Genomic DNA, 18326 nt, shown 5'->3' with positions numbered 1-18326 from the left:
TTGTTTTGAGATTAAAAGAATGAAATCATAGAAAGCACTTAACGCAGTTCCTGGTACGTACTGCACAGTAAGTTTTATTCTTTTTATGGCCCTCAGTACATGAGGGAAATATTCAGGTTTTGTCAATGTAATGATTAATTTGGAATTTGGGGATTAAATACTTTTTCATTTGTATAATGCTTATCTAGTTTACTTACATTAAGATAAAATACTAAAATATTCGGAATCTGTTATCAAAACAGTACTTAATTTATGTTTTGTAAAAACAGATTTTTGCGTTAAATCTGTTGTGGACTGAATGTTGGTGTCCCCTCAAAATTTTCATGTTAAAATTCTAACTCCTGAGGCGATAGTAGTATGAGCAGGTGGGCTTCCCCTTCAGGAATGGGATTAGTGCCCTCATTTAAAAGGCCTGAGAGAGAGCCCCTTCCCCTTCTCCCATGTGAGGTATAGCCCGATACTCACCAGACATATCTGCCTGCACTTGATCTGGGACTTCCCAGCCTCCAGAACTGTGAGAAATAAATTTCTGTTGTTTGTAAGCCACCCCGTTCCTAGTATTGTGTTATAACAGCTTGCGTGGACTAAGACAGCTTTACTTATTTATTTATTTAGGTCATTCCATGGCTCTGTACTTTTAATCTAATCTCTTTGTTCATGCATCTGCTTTCCCTCTTGCTTCCTTTTCTGTGTGTAGAGTGACCCAAAGAAAAAGCAGGGTAGAGCAGGAGGAGGTAAGGATCATACCTGAAGTCAGAAGACAGTCAGTCAGCATTGCCATGATCAGGTAGACACACTCTCAGGACTAAAATCCTTAGTTAAGTTTATTCATGACTACTTTTTGAAGTTTTACTAACAGAATGAATGTTATTGCTTTTGTTCACTATGGTAGAATATGGTGCGAAAATTTTAAAGGAAATCTCTACTTTTTCAGCAGCTTTAAGTACTTTTTTTCAGAGCCATAGTTTATCCAGTAACTTTTCAAAATGACAGGTAATAAATGATTGGTAACAAACGTTATATATTAAAGGCATTATATTAAGTATAGAGTTAAGTTTATCCTATATAAAGTTAATTGTTTTTATTCTCTATTTTGGGCCCATATGTCTAGAGTAAATTATTTAATGGCATAAGAATTTTACACTTATAGGAATTTTCAAAGTTTATAAGATTTATGAGGAGGCAGTGTGGTTTGGTAGCTTGTTATACTGAGAACTTGAATAGGTATAATTTTGGATGGTTATTAGTTTTGGCTTTGTTACTAACTAATGCTTTGGCTTTGAGTTAAAAATCAAAACTTGATGGTTATTAGCTTTTTGACTCAAACCATCAGTGACCCAGAAGTCCCCTTCCCTTCCAATCTAGGGTTACCTCAGGGATCAAGGAGAACATCTCAGGCCAGTGACGGTATTCCCCAACAGCCTCCTGGTGTGTGGACGCACATACAAAAGAGGCATAATTATTTCTCTTCAATTCATCATGTCCTGATTTTGTTTGGTCTTGGAACCTCCCTCCTCCCTCCTTACCACCTGACTTTGTCTCTCCCTCCTTCCCATTCTTCCTTCATTTGGATGAGCACTAATTGTTCTGCAGAACCTGGTCAGACATATAGTGGTTTAGCACATCATTTTATTATTTAAATTATTTTAAAGCTCTGTATTTGAACTGTCTTTGCTTTGGTCATATATTTATTTTCAATTCTTAATAAGAACAAACACACCATTTGTAAAATTATTCCTATGAGAACATATAACTCACATTGAGAGATCTTGTTTTATTGTCATATGGCATGTTTTCTAGGCGTGCAGTAGGTAGAAAGCAGGGGAAAGACACCTGACATCCATTTTCATTTCAGTTTGACTTAACACATTCTAGGACACTGTGCACATATTTGAAATTTGTTTTCTGTTTTAATTAAAATATGAGTTATAGAAAACCTTGCTAACATACCTTAAAAATGAGTGGTATATCATCTTACCCAACAGGATGTTGGGAGTACGGGTCATTAATTGTCATAGTGATATTATCAAGAACCCACATGGGTATTTTCCATTTTCCTGCTCTGCTATCTTGATTGTTTTGGCCGTGTCATTCTTCATGGTTGCAACGTGTCCATTTTTCCATGCAAATTTTTTAAAGTGTGGAAAACATTTCCTAGTCAACTCCGTTTGCCATAATTGCGTCACATGCCTGTGCCTAAGCCTTGATTGGCAGAGCACACGTTGCTAGCGGTAGTGGCTGGACCTAATCAGGATTCACCTCCTGAGGGGAAGAGGGCGGTCATTGCTGCCAGCAAGTAAGGCAGAGGCAGGTGTGTCTGAGAGGGCTACCAGGTTCACAGCTAAGGGAGGTCACAGTTCTGTTCATTTCTGCCACTTTTCTTACAAGATCCCAAAATAGAGGCAGTGATGCCATGATTCATTCAATGTGTGTGTTTTGAGTGTTTTCTGGACCACTGCTCTTACTGAGGTTAGAGCGTGAACAAAAGGGAAAGAAGTGCTGCCCCCTTGGAGCTTACATTTTGTTAGTGAGAGCCACAAACAAGATAAAGCAATTCAGTTTTATCTTATTATGGTACCTTAGGTATCTTACTATGACAAGTGCTAAATAAAATTGGAAGCAGAGAAGGGAGGTGGGGCTGCATGCAGTTTTCAGTTATGTCCAGGGAAGGTCTCACTAGGAAGATGACTTGAGGAGAGGCTCAGTTGGTGCAGGAATTAGTGATACGTGTATCTGGGGAGAACAGTTCTAGTCAGGGCCCTGTGGGTGGAGTGGGGTGAATGAGGGAGGATTGCAGGACGTGAGGTCAGAGGGAGCTACTAGACAGCTCTGAGCAGGGGGGTGACCCAATATAACATTATCACAGCATCACTTTGGCAATTGTGTTAAATAGACCAAAGGGCATTAAAAACGGAAGCAAGACTATTGTAATAATCCAAGAGAGATGAGGGCCCAAGGCGAAGCCCACAGCCTTTGCTGATGAATTGGATGTGGGCTGTGAGCGAAGGGGGGCTTCTCGGACAGCAGCTAGGTTTCTGGTCGAAACAATGAGAAGAAGGCAGTTGACACTGTCTGAGATTAGGAAGAACAGGGACTGAATTTAACATGTCAGTTACTGATGTGTTCAATCTGAGATGTCGAATAAACAATTGGGTATATATATATATATATATATATATATATATATATATATATATATATATATATATTTCTTGAGGACGGATCAATATATATTTTTTAAAATGAGATTTGCCATTAATAATAGGAAATGGCTTTTCAAAGAATATAAATTCAAGAAACAATAATAAAGAGAAAATAGGAAATGGAGAAATAAAGTGGTATATGGGGAGGATATTTTATGTTCCATTGAACAAATACAGAGAAACACTGGAAATAATTTTAAAATAGAGTATTCAAAGAAGCATTTATACACTGAGCATTTAGTTAGTGCCTCATTTTTGAAGCCCCAAACCTTTTTAAAAATATACATAAAAAAAGAAATACTCCACAAGGATTGGTGGTATGAACTTAGTTTATGTCTGTTTCCTCCGTGACATGATGCAGGGTCTTTCTAAAGGACTTTTGTACTTAACTTCGTTATCTTCCCCCACCCCGACTTCCTCACTATTGTGCAGCCTATAATTAATGCTCAAGTATATCATTTGATAGCTACCCATGCCAAGAGGACTGCTACAATGTATATATGTAAATCGATACAGACAGCTGTGTGTATGTACGGCTATTTTATATGTAGCTATATCAAGCATTGCTACTGTCAGTGTTCTTCTGTTTGTGTTCCGTGCACATGTGCAAGACTCGAGGGTATATACCTAAGTGTAGAGACTGTTCAGTTAGATGAGATGATGCCAAATTATTTTCCAAAGTCATTGTACCAGTTTACTTTCCACTAGTAAGATACCAAACTCCCACTGAGCCATTACCATGGCCAAAACTTGGAAATGTCAGGCTTTTTAAGGTTTCCCAACGTAGTAGCTGCAAAAATGGCATTTTATTGTGGTCTTAATTTGCTTTCCTGTAATTGTTAATGAGGTTGAACATCTTTTCATGTCATTACTTAACCATTGGTATTTTTCTTTCATAAACAAATTGCTTGTCTATGTCTTTCGCCCAGTAGGTACCTAAAACTGTGCATTAAATGAATTTATTTTTTATATTTTAAAATTTTTAAATAGTAACACAGAAATGTTGCAAGTACAATAAAGAGGCAGTTCTTTCCCTTGAAGGTTTGATTTGATGCCCCATCATCCTTGAATAAATGAGTGTATATTTCCTACAAACAAGGACATTATCCCATAAACCACAATAAAACCATCAAAATCAGGAAATTAACATTGATGCATTGCTACCATCTAATCTTCAGATCTCATTCAATTTTCACAAGTCGTCCCAATAATGTCCTTTACAGCAAAAGGATCCAGTAGAATCACACCTTGCCTTTTTCTTATCACATCTTTTCATTCGCCTTCAATACGGAACAGGTCTTCAGCCTTTGTTTGACTTTGAAGACCTTGGAACTTTTTAAGACGATATAAGCCAGTTATTTTGTAGAATGTCTTTTTCGTTAGGATTATCTGCTGTTTCCTAATGATTCTATGCAAGTTATGAATATTCATTTGGCAGGAATATCACAGACATTACATTATGTCTTCTCTTTGTAGCCTATTAGGTGGCACGCAATTTTCATTTTGACCCATTACTGGTGATGTTCACTTGGATTACTTGATTAAGATGGTGTCTGCCATGTTTCTCTGCTGTGAAATTACTCATTTTCCCTGTTTGATAATTATGTTGTGCTGAGGAACGCTGAAACTGTAAATATCCCCTACCTGGTCACCCTTTCATTTCATTAATTATTTGTATCAGTATGAGTTCATGAGTTCATGAGTCTGTATTTTATTCAGTGAGCTGTAATCAATCACTATTGTTACCTGTTTTGTTGCTCATCTTGCCCTGATTTAGCCAGTGAGATCTCTTTCAAGTTGGCTTCTGGTTTGTTTGTTTGTTTTAATTTCACTTCCAGTTGACATACGACGTTCTAGTAGTTTTAAGTGTACAACATAGTGATTAGACATTTATATTACAAAGTGATCACCCCGGGCTTCTATGTTCTTCTTACCTGTCATTCATCAATCATGCTACTACCTCCAATTTTATTCTTACACTATGAAGTTAAATCACATTGTCCCCCTAACCATGAGAGACTTGCCTACGATTGACCTAAATTTATTTACTTATTTGATCAGTTTCACTGTACGTAATCACACTGCGACATCTGTTGCACCCTTCCCCACCAACAAATTCTATTTGAGCTTTGAAGACCTTTCATGTGGAAGCCCTCCTCATCCTACTTGGAGTCCTACATTGTATAGCTTGGTGCATCGTTTTGTGGGTACCCCCTCCCCCTGCTCGGGCATTGACACCCATGGTGGGACCACTGCCGTACAAGGTCCTGCTCAACAAACCTCCCTTCCACAGCCTGGGCTCGGACTCCCCACCTCACTGTTCCCTCCAGGCCACCACAGACACTGCCTCTTTCTGCATGGGCTCTTACACCCCTTGTTAGGGATAACCTCTTTGCTTTTGCCCATTTTTATGTAAATGTTACAGAACACACACACACACACACACACACACACACACACACACACACACACACATTCCGTATACCAAGATCTTTTCTGGCAATGTGCTGTGTGGTGTTGTAGTTAATCTTTTCAGTTTTTCTTTGTTGTATTTGTTGATGAATGGAAGTTTTTATAATGTAGTTGAATTTATTCATCGTATGCTTTATAGTTAGCCCTTTCTATGTCTTAAGAAAATTTTCCCTATTCTGAGTTCATAAAGATATTTTCGTGTATTTTATTTAGAAAATATTAAAGAATTGCCTTCTCTACTTCAAACTTTAATCTCTCTAAAACATATTTTATATATGTTAAACTATAAGGATCCAATTTCTTTCCCCCCCAAATGAATAACCAGTTGTTTCAGCACTATTGAATGAGTGCCTTTCTTCAGTGACCTGCAATCAATTTTTGTCAAATATCATTTTTCATATGTTTGAAGGTCTGTTTCTTCTCTAGCAGTCAATTTGTCTCTTTTCCCTGAGCTCACTAATTGGTACAGCTTTATAACAAGTCTCCGTATAGCAGGGCAAGGTTCCTGCTGTATTCTTTTTCTGGTTGCAGGGCTTTTCTGTTACGGACTTTTTTTGCTGCCCCATTATAAAGTTTAGAGTCAACTTATAAACCTTTTGGATTTCAGTTAACATCACATTACATGTACTGGTTCACATTGGATAGAATTGTCATTTTATGATACTGATTATCATGAACAAAGTATGTCATCCCACTTATTTAGGTTGTATTTAATGTCTTCCAATATATTTTCTTCATATAGTATGACAATATTTGCAAGTTACTTTTAATCTTTGGCTGTGTTTTATTGTTGGTTATTTTTAAAATGTTATTTTCTGTTTGTTACTGGTATGTAAAAACACAGTTGATTTTTAAATAGCGCTTTCTTTATATTTAGCCACAATGAATTAAACACTAACAAACCTGTTCAAATAAATGTGAGACTTGCTCACAAGCAAATGAATAAGATTAGAAGTCCCAAGTTTTCACCCTGAAATTACTTTTGATGTTTTAATAAATGCTATGTGAAAAGTCATCTTTTTGACAACTTTATTGAGATATAATTCACATGCAATAAAATTTACCCATTTAAAGTGTTCTTTATAGTCACACAGGTGTGCAATGAACACCACCATCTAATTTTTGAACATGACCCTGAAAAGGACCCTCATACCCATTGTTACTCACCCCTCATTCCCCTCTTTCTCCAATCCCAGCTCTAGGCAACTGCTAATCTACTTTCTATCTCTGAACTTGCCTGTTCTGGACGTTTCACAAAAATGGAATCATACAGTGTGTGGTATGTGTGTGTGTGTATGTGTATGTGTGTGTTTGACTTCCTTCTCTCAGCTTAATAATTATTAAGGTTCATCTGTGTTGTAGCATGTATCAGTACTTCATTCCTTTTTATAGTTGAATAGTATTCCATTGTGTTGGATATACCACATTTTGTTTATTCATCACTTAGGTTGTTTCCAGTTTGGGCTGTTATGAATGATGCTGTTATGAGTATGTGTATACAGATTGTTGTGTAGATACAAGTTTTGATTCCCCTTCTGTTTATACCTAGGAGTAAGAATTTTGGTGTTATATGATAATTCTATCTTTAACATTTTAAGGAACTGCCAAATTGTTCTTCTGAGCGGTTGTACCATTTTATATTTCCACCAGTAGTGTATCAGAGAGGTGACTAGTGATCTTACATCTACTTTTTGCATTCTCCAGAGTAATTGTTATACATTAGGTTTATCTTAAGTTATGATTATTTTAAATAATGAGAGAAATGACAACTTATTTTACATCATATTCATTTTAAAGCAACTTATGATTCTGTACTGAACATATTTTAATTCTTTATAGCTTTATTGAGGTATAATTTACATACCATACAATTCAACCATTTTAAGTGATCAGCATGATGATAAGTCAATTTATGCAGACGTGCAACCATCACCACAGTCTGGTGTTAGAACATTTTCATCACTGAAGAGAGTTCCTTTATGCTCGTTGCAGTCAATTTCGCCTCCCTTCTCCTATCCCAGGAGATGATCTGCTTTCCTTCCCTATAAGTTTGGCTTTTCTAGACATTTCATATATAAATGGAATCATACGAATAGTCTTTTGTATCTAGCTTCTTTCACTAAGCATGGTTTCTGAGGTTCATCTCTGTTGCATGCATTATTAGTTCATTTCTTTTTGTTGCTGTGACCATTTTATGCTTATCCTTTCACCAGTTGATGGATATTTGGGTTGTTTACAATTTTGGGCTATTATGATTGATGCTGCTGTGATCATTTGTTTTCATTTCTCTTGGTTTAGATACCCAGGAGTGAAATAGCTGGGTCATGTGGTTAAGTGTATATGTTTAACATTTTAAGAAACTGCCATACTTTTTTCAAAAGTGGCTACATTCTCATCAACAGTGGATGAGTGTTTCTGTTTCTCCCTCTCCTCCCCAACCTTTGAATATTTTTAGCCTTTAAAAAACAATTACAGCTGTCCTACTGGGTGTGTAGTAGAATACCATTTCGGTTTTATGTGCATGTCTGTAATAGATAGTGATGATGACCATCTTTTTGTGTGCTTGCTAAGCATTCATGCATCGTTGGTGAAATGTCTTTGAATGTTTAGGCCATTTTTTAAAATTGTTCTTTTTATTCTGGAGGTCCAAGTGTCTTAATATGCTGGATACCATTTCTTTATCATGTTTATGATTTGCAAATATTTTCTCCTATTCTGGGGCTTCTCTTTTATCTAAATTGTGTCTTTTGAAGAAGTTGAAATCCAATTTTTTTTTTTTTTAAGAGATTGCAGTTTTGTTTTTCATATTTAAGAAATCTTTTCCTAACCTAAGGTCACAAGATTTTATTCCTATGCCTTCTGGAAGTTTTGGAGTTTTGGTTCTTTCTTCAAACTATGATCCATTTAAGTTACTATTTTTATATGTTGTGAGAGAAAGGTATTATTTAATGAATTAGTTAATTAATTAATTAATTATGTGAATATCCAACCATTTAAAAACCATTTATTAAAAACACTGTTCTTTCCCCATTGAATTGACATGGTACATTTGTCAAAAATCAAATGGCTATGAATGTGAGAGTTTATTTTGGGTTGTCCTGTTTATGTCAATCTGTATGCCAGTATCATGCTGTGTTGGGTATTACAGCTTTATAATACATTTTTAAATTAGGTAGTTTAAGTCCTGTAATGTTAATCTTTTTCAAAATTGTTTTTTAAGGATATTCTAAGGCCTGTATACTTTTATGTATATCTTAGGACCAATTTCTACAAAAAGAAAAAAGAAAAAAGCACAATGAGATTTTGATATATCAATTGGGGGGGAATTGTCATCTTTACAATATTGAGTTTTCCAGTCCATAAACATGGAATGTATTTTTATTTAGATCTTCTTTAATTTCTTTTAACAATATTTTGTAGTTTTCAGTGTAGAGGTTTTACACTTCCTTTGTTAAATTTACTCTTAAGTCTCTTATTCTTTTTGCCACTATCGTGAGTAGAATTTTTAAAATTTTAATTTTGGATTATTTCTAGTATATAGAAACGCAGTTAATTTTTGTATATGGAACTTGTATCCTGCAACTTTTCTAAACTTTCTCATTAATGTTAGTAGCTTTTTTGTAGATTCCTTAGGACTAGCTACATACAAAATAATGTTGCCTGCAAATAAAGACAGTTATCACTTCTTTTTCAATCTATGTGTGTTTATATTTCTTGCCTGGTTGCAGTGAGTAGGCTCTGGCACAGTGCTCAGTAGTGGTAACTAGACTAGAGCAGACATCCTTGCGTATTTCCCACTATGGGAGGATGGAGCATTCAGTCTTTCTCCATTAAGTTTGGTGTTGGTTTTGGCATTCCTCCCAGAAAGGAAGTGTTCTTGTCACATTAAAACAATCAATTCATGTTATATACTTTATTCATACACTAACAAACAAGAACAACATGAGTATCTCAATAGATGCAGATAAAAAAAATCAAAGAAATGAAATAAAGAGTTTAAACAAAGTAAGAGGTAGAGAGGAAGCTACTTTACATAAAGTGATGAGAAAAAGCTTCTCTGAGGAAATGACATTTAAGCTGGTACTTAAACAACCTGAGAGCCTAGTAGTCAGCACTTGGGATTGCCTGTGTTTTGTTCACTTTGTAATTCCAACACCTAGCACAGGTGCCTAGTCCCTACAATTTGTTTAACAAATGAAGTTTTGTGTCTTGCTTTCTTCACATCCTAGTCTGGTCATTTTACCATGTCTGTAGTTAAATATTTTTTGAAAACATGTATCTTAATGATTGTATAATATTCTACAATGTAATTATAACAAAGTTATTTAAATGTTTTCGTATTCACAGACATGCTTCCTTCATGATTCAAAACACATCTAATACATTCAGTTTCATTGACTTGGATTTAAGGCTAATTTACCCACTTAATAATATAAGGCAGTTTTAAAACATTAATCTGAGAGAATATTTTATATTTTGCTAATTTTATTTAAATGTTGTTTTATTTATATTTCATGTGATCATATGTTTAGTTCAAAAGGGTTAAAACAGTGCTTTAATATTAGAAACCAACCATTAAAACAATTCTAGAATGTGACAAAATATCAGACATAAATTGTGGACTCTGGAGATTTTTAACTCTTTACATGGAAAATGTAGACTCTTGAACTTCGTGTACCATTGCCAAGTGTTTTGCACTACCTGAATTGAGAGACCATTGTAGGTGGATAGTCTAGGGAAAAGTCAGGATTTATATTCCTGAGAACTGCCAAGGCTCTTCTTTGTTTCAAGGAAAATATGCCAGAGTTTGAATTCTACTTTAAATTCTTAATAGTTTTGTGATTTGGAGTAACTTAAACTCATTTTACTCATCTATAAAATGAGGGTGTGATATTAATAATAGTTATGGCATAGGGTTGTTTCAAAGATCATGTGTGTAAAGGACTTAGCACAACGTCTGACACATAGTAACTGCCCAGTTAATGAGAGCTATCATTCAGTCTCACAGATAGTCCTGAGACTGTGAAGAGTGAGTGGTAGCTGTGAGGGTTCCAAATGCTGCAAGGCCTTATCAGCAGATAACCAACTCGTTAATAATATTCTTCTGAAGATGTTTTCTTTTACTCTCGTCAAGAGTCATTTTCTTCACTGAATATGCCTTGTTTGGAGACTCTTTCTTATCTGCACACATACAAGAAGAAAAAAAAAAATTGGACCCAAAAGTTAGTATTTCAAAGTACCAGTAAGTTATATCTCTTGATATCAACTTGTAGGTCACTCTTTGCAACATTCATAAATGTAGTTATGATTATTTTCTTTTTTCAACTTTAAAATATAATATTTTTTATTTGTCAAGAAGGAACATTAACTGAAAGCTAAACAATTAAATCTAGTTGAATTTCAGTGGTTTAGTAGGTAAGGTAGACAAGGGCTAGGGTTTGCCTTGGGTATAGCTTCTGAGGTTGGTTGCTGGGGATTTAGAAAATTCCCAAGGTCCCTGGTGCGTTTTAATAGGAACACTAATATGATTTGCAAATACAGTTGTTTTTAAATTCATGTGTAAATTACTGCCTTCTAGTTATAAATCATCAATGATTGTTCCCTACTTCTCTTCGAATTCCTGTCAGAATACATAGTCAAGGCCCAATTTGAGTACAGAATATATAATTTTGGGGCATGACACTTAACCAGCCCTGCATGTTGTCTGTTTCCCCTCTAGAAAATGGGATAATGTGTTTTCTGCTCGTTTCACTGAGTTATGGAGATGAAATTGGGTCATATCCATGAAAGTGCTTTGTAACTGGTAACGCATGTAGCTTACTAATTATTATTCCAGTTCATCCTGTCAGATCTGCCCTTTTCTCACACTGTTTGATAGCTTGTTTGTGGGGGGGTGACGTGATAGCCCAGAATTCTGTAATGTGTGCTACCTCTTTAGGCGTGCTTGTTTTATGCATGTACTAGGGAGTGGACAGTTGTAGACTGTTGCTATTTTCATTGTGTAATTTTTCCTTTTTTATTACAAAAGTAATACATGTTTACTGTAAAGAAACTAGAAAATACAAACTAGCAAAAAGGAAAAATAAAAATTACCTCCTAATGCAGAAATAATTGCTACATTTATTCTTGTATATTTTTGAAACAAAAATTCAATTATACGGAACATAATGTTGTTTCCTATTTTTGTCATTTAATATGTAATGTTATGTGGAATGATATACTATAGTTTTCTTACATATTTTAATGACTCCCATAATTTATTTAATTAGTTCCAAACTCTTTTATTTTGACACATAATGGCTATTTGAAATTTTTTCACTATTAGAAATAATGCATCTAATAACATTCTTATGGCTAAATATTTGTACATACTCTCATGTTTTTTCATTAGGATAAATCCTAGACTTGGAATTGCTACATAAAGGAGCGTATAGCATTTTAGAAATTTGATTTTTTACAGCTTTATTGAGGTGTAATTGACATATAATAAACACATATTTAAAGTTACAATTTGATAAGTTGTGACATGTTTATACCCTTTCTCATCCTACAATTAAGATAATGCTCTTTTGTAATCCCTCCCTCCTGCACCTTCTTATCTCTCCATCCCCAGGCAACCACTGATCTGTTTTCTCTCCCTGTTGATTAATTTGCATTTTCTACAATTTTATGGAAATAGAATCACACACTATGTGTTCCTTTTTGTGTGGCGTTTTGCACTCAGCATAATTCATTTTGTAATTTATCCATGTTGTTTATATCAGTAGTGTTTCCTCTTTTGTCACAGAGTAGTGAGCGTTCCATTGTATGGACATACCATAATTCATTCACCTATTGATAGGCATTTGAGTTGATTCCAATTTTTGGCTATTAAAAAAAAGCTGCTTTGGACATTGGTGTACAAGGCTTTCTATGGACATAACACATTTGATAGTATAAATTTTGTGCTGAAAAGGTTACATAGATAGCATTTTGAAACAAACAGTTTAATATGAAAGAGACGATAGCTTTTTTCTTCTTTTTCCAGATGTTATTTAATTAAATTAATTTGATGGAAATTTGAAATTAACAAAGGTTAATAAGTGTATCATCATAGCAACCCTAAACCTTTTTAGTTTGTTTTCTTGAAGCATCTGCGTTTATCAAGTTAATGTATGTTTAGAAAGCAAAGATCTGTTGCTTTGCTTTAGTGAACAATTTATATTTCATAAACAGTTCCTATTTCTGTCAAATAAAGACTTCTACATTGAACTTGAATAAGAAAAAGATACTGGAGAAACCTGACAGAAATTCACAAAGCATATTCCAGAATCTGGTTTGAAATAGATGCCAAACTATCTTTTTTCTCTTCTTAAGATGCACCCTACACTGAAGGAGGAGTGGGGAATCTGAAGACTCCAGATGACATCAGAGCTACTTTTCAGCGGCCTTCTCAGTTTCCTTTCTCAGAAAGCAGAGACCCAAACCTTGGAGACAGACGGTGAGAATATTTTTCCTGAGTTTTTAAGGCTTAATCAGTTGTGATTTTAATATATTTCAGACAATCCTTTCTTAGTTATAAATTAACTTGTAAGCACCAGGTTTGTAGATTGTGTTTTATCTGTGAAATTATTTCATTAGGCAATGTGGTTTTTTAAAAAAGTGAGTAAGATAACAATTCTGTAGTCAAGGAATATACAGGGATAAATATAAATAAATAAATTTAATCAAATAATAGAAAGCAGTTAAATGCCATAAAAAAATCACAAAAAATATTCTTGAAAATTCAAAGGTGTAGATTACTTGTAGAGAGTGGTTGGGAATCTTGAAAAAAGAAATAGTACTCATGTTGATGATGCTTAGTTTTTACCAAAAAACAGAAAAAAATGTATAGTTAATGTTAATGCCAAACCTGAAATAATCTGATTTCAGATAAAAAGTTAATTATTGTTTTGAGGAAAAATAGAAGCATGTTTGGTTATTGTGGGTTTATTATAGTCTAAGTCAGTGATTACTTTTTGAATTATATAAAATAGTTACCTCTTACACTACAAGTAGTATGCTAGCATTTCTGAGAAATGATAAAGTAATCTGATTAACACAGTAGGTGGGTAATGCAACAGAAAGAGATGACTGAGTGGTTAATTCTACTTGGATTAACACTCTTGTTTTCTAGTATAGGTACAGCCTATAATGAATTTGTCATGTCTTAAGCTCTTGGACTGTAGGCCTGGGCAGAAGCGCTCCAAGTAACCGGGGAAAAGACACAGTGATTGATTATTGTGCTTATCATTAGTTGTGAAGAGTTTACTTCAGATACCTAGCTGAAAACTGGTCAGAAGAGAGATAGCAAGTAGAATACCCTACACTTCACAGTGTTTCAGTGGGCCATGATGTTCCAAAGGGGAATGGCAGTTTTGAGCCAAATTTCTTCTTTGTTGTAGCCTCGTGTGGTCGGCACAGTGGTACTATTCCCTTTTCTTCACTATTCTGATTATTAAAAAAACAGTGATAAAGTTGTTATTGTAACCATTCTCCTTTTACATTTTCATCACTCTGCTTGTCCTTTCTTGTAATTTCAGCAAGAAAATCTTTAAAATATTATATTTGTTAAATAGGCTATAAAATTATTAGTAATTATTTGGTTGCTAGTCATTCTTCAGATATTCATATATCAATTCTTTCTCTAAATTGATATTTTAAACCAACCAGACTTTTATTTGTAAATATTAAGCATTCTTTCAGGTATAATTATGTGTTTATGACTGATAGTCCAAAATGTGCTTTTATATTTGATGAAACACGTGATATTGAATCCCAGTTCTCAACTTCTGATTTCGTTAAAATGAAAATTATAGCCATACACATTCTTGTTACTCTGAAGATACAGTTTGTTGTTGTTCTTAATTTGTCAATACCCTTTTTTTACCAAGTAACCAATGACAACATATGACAGTTGGATAAATAAATTGTAGATAGCCAGCTGGTAAATATACATAGCCAATAAGTGGTCCTTGAAAAATGATCAAATTTAGATATTTCTGCCAGATAGAAAAGGGGACAGTTTACTTAGAATGTACAGTGAACAACTTTGAAAGCATATAGAAATGAATTATTAGTGATATGTCACTTATATATATTTTAAAGTATTTCAGGATTTTAAAAGTGAATATGTTAAGTGTGTGTTTTCTAAAATGTGTTTTGTTAAACAGTTCTTCCCTTTGAATGAGGAGCCCATGGTCACACAAGTTTGGAGATGTTGAATCATAATCCTTTCAGTAGGCCTTCCATTAGCCAGTGGACTGGCAGTCTCCAAAAGGAGGATCGTGTGTGTGTGTGTGTATGTGTGTGTGTGTGTGTGTGTATAGATATATCTATATCTATCTCAGGATGCTAGTATTCAGTAGAATACAGTTGAAGACTCTGAACTAATATTTTTCATGAGGTTTTACTATAGTTTATCTGTCATACAGCTAAACTCTGAAAACAGCCTCATTATATATTTAAGTATAGTAATGTACATCTGAAGGAGAGGCTAAAGAGGATGACTAAGAAAAAAGGACAAGAATTTGATAAAATGGGTATTGCAAAACATATAACGCATGAAGTTTTTATGAAGTTTCTTAGGCCAGATTTCCCTTGCTCGCTTGTTAGCTCCCCCCTTTTAGAAGAAATAGTCATCCCATATAACTGAAAAATAAAACCACCCTTTATTGTATTTTATAGGAATCCATATACTTTCTATACTCTGAGTGTAACATTTATTAGCTAATTTTTATAAATATTGATAATACAAAAAATGGAATAATTTGGGTTGAATTAGATAATTGACTAAATCAATTTAGTTTAAATACTTGAATATACTCAGTTTCTTACTAAGTGGAGTTTTTATTGTTTTATCTCATGATTTTTCACTGGGAAGAGTTCTTTATTGTACGTTTTTTTCCCTAGTTCAATTAAATTGTTGATGACTATTTCAACAGATGGTTTAAGTGTCAAAACTTTTATGTCAGATATAGAAGTAACTGTGTAAGCAGACAAAAATGGCCAGTGATTCAGCTGGTTCTAACAGATTGAGTTAACAGGTTGGTAAAGTGAGGCTAATTGTCAAACTTTATAAAACACTCCTCAAAGAAATGTTTTTAGTGTAAGAAATAACACTTTTAAAAAAGTGTTGAGACTCCTACACAAAGTTTTTAGTGAGAACATGGTACTAGTGAAACAATCAGTCTAGATCTATCCAGAATCTTGGTCAGTCATTTTAGTTGGAATTAATTGCCATAAATTAACTTTTCTATTTCACTAATGTTTCCCTGGTTTCATGAACAACCTGGACAAGAAAATTTGCACGCCCGGCTCAAGTAATTCATTGTTAGTTTCCAACACGGCTTCCAGCCACTCTGTGTCTTTCCCACGGCCAGCGTCTTGGTTCAGGTTCATTTCTAACCTGGAGCGCTTGTGTCCTTGCCCCAGTCTCAGAGCCAGCAGATCTTCTTAAAACTCGTTTGCTTGTGTTACTTCTCTAATCACAATAATTCAGCAATCCCAATAGCATAATGACCTAGAAAAGTAACAGGCCTTCTTTAATCAATCCTCATTTACTATTACAATGGGGAACATTATTATAATTAACATTTTTCTGAATTTGGTGTCTTCAAATAATTGATTTTCCTTAAGTCTTTTACTTAATACCTCTACTGATATAACTAACAGCATTTGTGTGTGTAGGGCGAAGGGGTGTGTGGAATATCCCCACTGTACCAAACCTCCATGTCTTCCCATAAAAGGTTTCAAATGAAATAATTAAAATAATTTTAAAACATGTTGACCAAAGTGTTAGTTCACTTTCTGTTCTTGCACAGACCCTAGTCTTAAATTAACTGTGGTGAGCCTGATATTTGCCCTTCAACCATGCAGTCTGCGGTTTGCACAACTGAGATTAGTGTGATTCCAACAGTAGAGCTTATTACACATTTTATTTAGATAACTAGAATTTCCCCATTCTGGATTAGAGATGTACTAGTAATTTTCAAACTCCGTTTATTTTCTTTTTTGCATCTACGTATAGGTAGATTATTGATAATACACGCTGTGCAAGCTTCTAGCTGGAAGCCTTTAAATCCCGCTGTTGCAACTACTCCTCCCACCATCTTGCTGCTTGTTCTCTAAGCTTCTCAAGATTGTTTGTTTTTATTTTATTTTTTAAATAAATTACTTTTATGGTATGTTTTTTAAAAGCTGCTTCTACCTACGACAGATTGGGACTTGTAGTTGTGTATCTTTTTGCTTAATTTCCAATCTTTCCTCATTAAATTCAACAGGCGTCTAATTACTTTGTCAACTTCTGCAAAAGTTTCTAATTACTCACAATTCGTTTTTTGAGTGAATTACTAAAACTTTCTAAAATGTACTGCGTCCTGCTGGGCGATGCTCTTCCCTACAGAAAGGATACTTTTGAGCTTCTTTTCCAATTGTCAAAACCTTGATTGTTGCTAGAGGCAATTTACATGCTACCTCTGCAGAGTACTTTCACTAAGAAAAGTGTTACCTTCCTTTTTAACCATTTTCTGCCCCAGAATGTGCCCTTCCAGGCCTTTTGCACTTTGTTCATGCCTTTCCTCTTAGTAGTTTCTCACTGTGGTGCTGATTATATTTTTCCTGACAGGATTGTGAGCCCCCGAAGGACTGGTTTATCACTTAGTTATTCTTCTGTCTTCAGCTTTTAACACAAGGCAGCTTCTTCATAAATATTTGTGGGTTTGTTACCTTTTGTATGGTAAATTCAAAATAGTAGTGACTGTGTAAGGATGGGAGCTATTTCAGATCCCCTGTAGTCTACTAGTCTTTTAAAAAGATCATTCTTTCCTTTTCCCACTTGGGTCTTGGAGAGATTTCTGCACAGTGTTTATCTGGCATAGTTGTAGCAGAAATTTTTGAGAATTAGAAACTAGAGATTTTGTTTGAAGATTAAAACCAAGGTTGCACTTCTTAATGCTTTACTTCAGTAGATTAGCAGCAGTTCTCAAACTTTTGGGTCTTGGGACCCCTTTCTACTCTTAAATTATTGAGGACCCAAGAGAGCTTTTGTTTATGATAATCATATCAACCAGTATTTACCATATTAGAAATTTATACTGAGAAAAACTTTACAATACAAGAATACACAAGGATGTATTCCATTAGCCATCAACACAATGACATATCGTGTAGTCTCTGGACAACTCGACTGTACAGTTAGGAGAGAAAGAGACAAAAAAGCAGGTAACGGTTTAGTGTTACGAAAGTAGTCTTGACCTCATGTGCCTCCTGAATGGATCATGGGGACCCTTGGAATCCCTGGACCACACTTTGAGAATTGCTGCTGTACAAGAGTTTACCTGTTACTTGCCAGCAGAATATTCTGTGTTTTTATGTCAGTAATGTTGTAATCTAGCTTTTGTGTTTGTATATTAGTAAATTGTTGGGTTTTTAAAATATCTGTGAGGCTTATCATATTACCCACCCTTCTATTAGTGTCTAGACATAGAATGTGCTGGAAGCTATTACTAGTGTTGGCTTGGCTGCTAGAAGACAGAGATGCTTACTCAAGGAGAAGTCATTTTATTTGTGGATACTTGGTAAGGTCATTCCTAGTTGTGCCCTGACAGTACCCTGGCTTTCAAGTGCTAGCCC

At 34.7% G+C, this 18326-nt stretch overlaps 1 protein-coding gene across 4 annotated transcripts in view; it reads left to right on the top strand.

Moving 5' to 3' along the window:
• NRIP1 (nuclear receptor interacting protein 1) overlaps positions 1–18326 on the top strand; it is an 85549-nt gene that overhangs the window by 26743 nt on the left and 40480 nt on the right. For all 4 annotated transcript variants that reach the window (XM_019748908.2, XM_019748907.2, XM_074333526.1 and 1 more), the window contains exon 3: positions 13032–13155. The gene's annotated coding sequence lies outside the window, so the exon portion shown is untranslated. The remainder of the gene's footprint in view (positions 1–13031; positions 13156–18326) is intronic.

This window comes from Rhinolophus sinicus, linkage group LG01 (assembly GCF_036562045.2).
Source record: "Rhinolophus sinicus isolate RSC01 linkage group LG01, ASM3656204v1, whole genome shotgun sequence".
In the NCBI taxonomy this organism is placed as follows: domain Eukaryota; kingdom Metazoa; phylum Chordata; class Mammalia; order Chiroptera; family Rhinolophidae; genus Rhinolophus; species Rhinolophus sinicus.
Note: the sequence above shows the minus strand (reverse complement) of the source record. Positions and strands in the feature narration are given on the sequence as shown.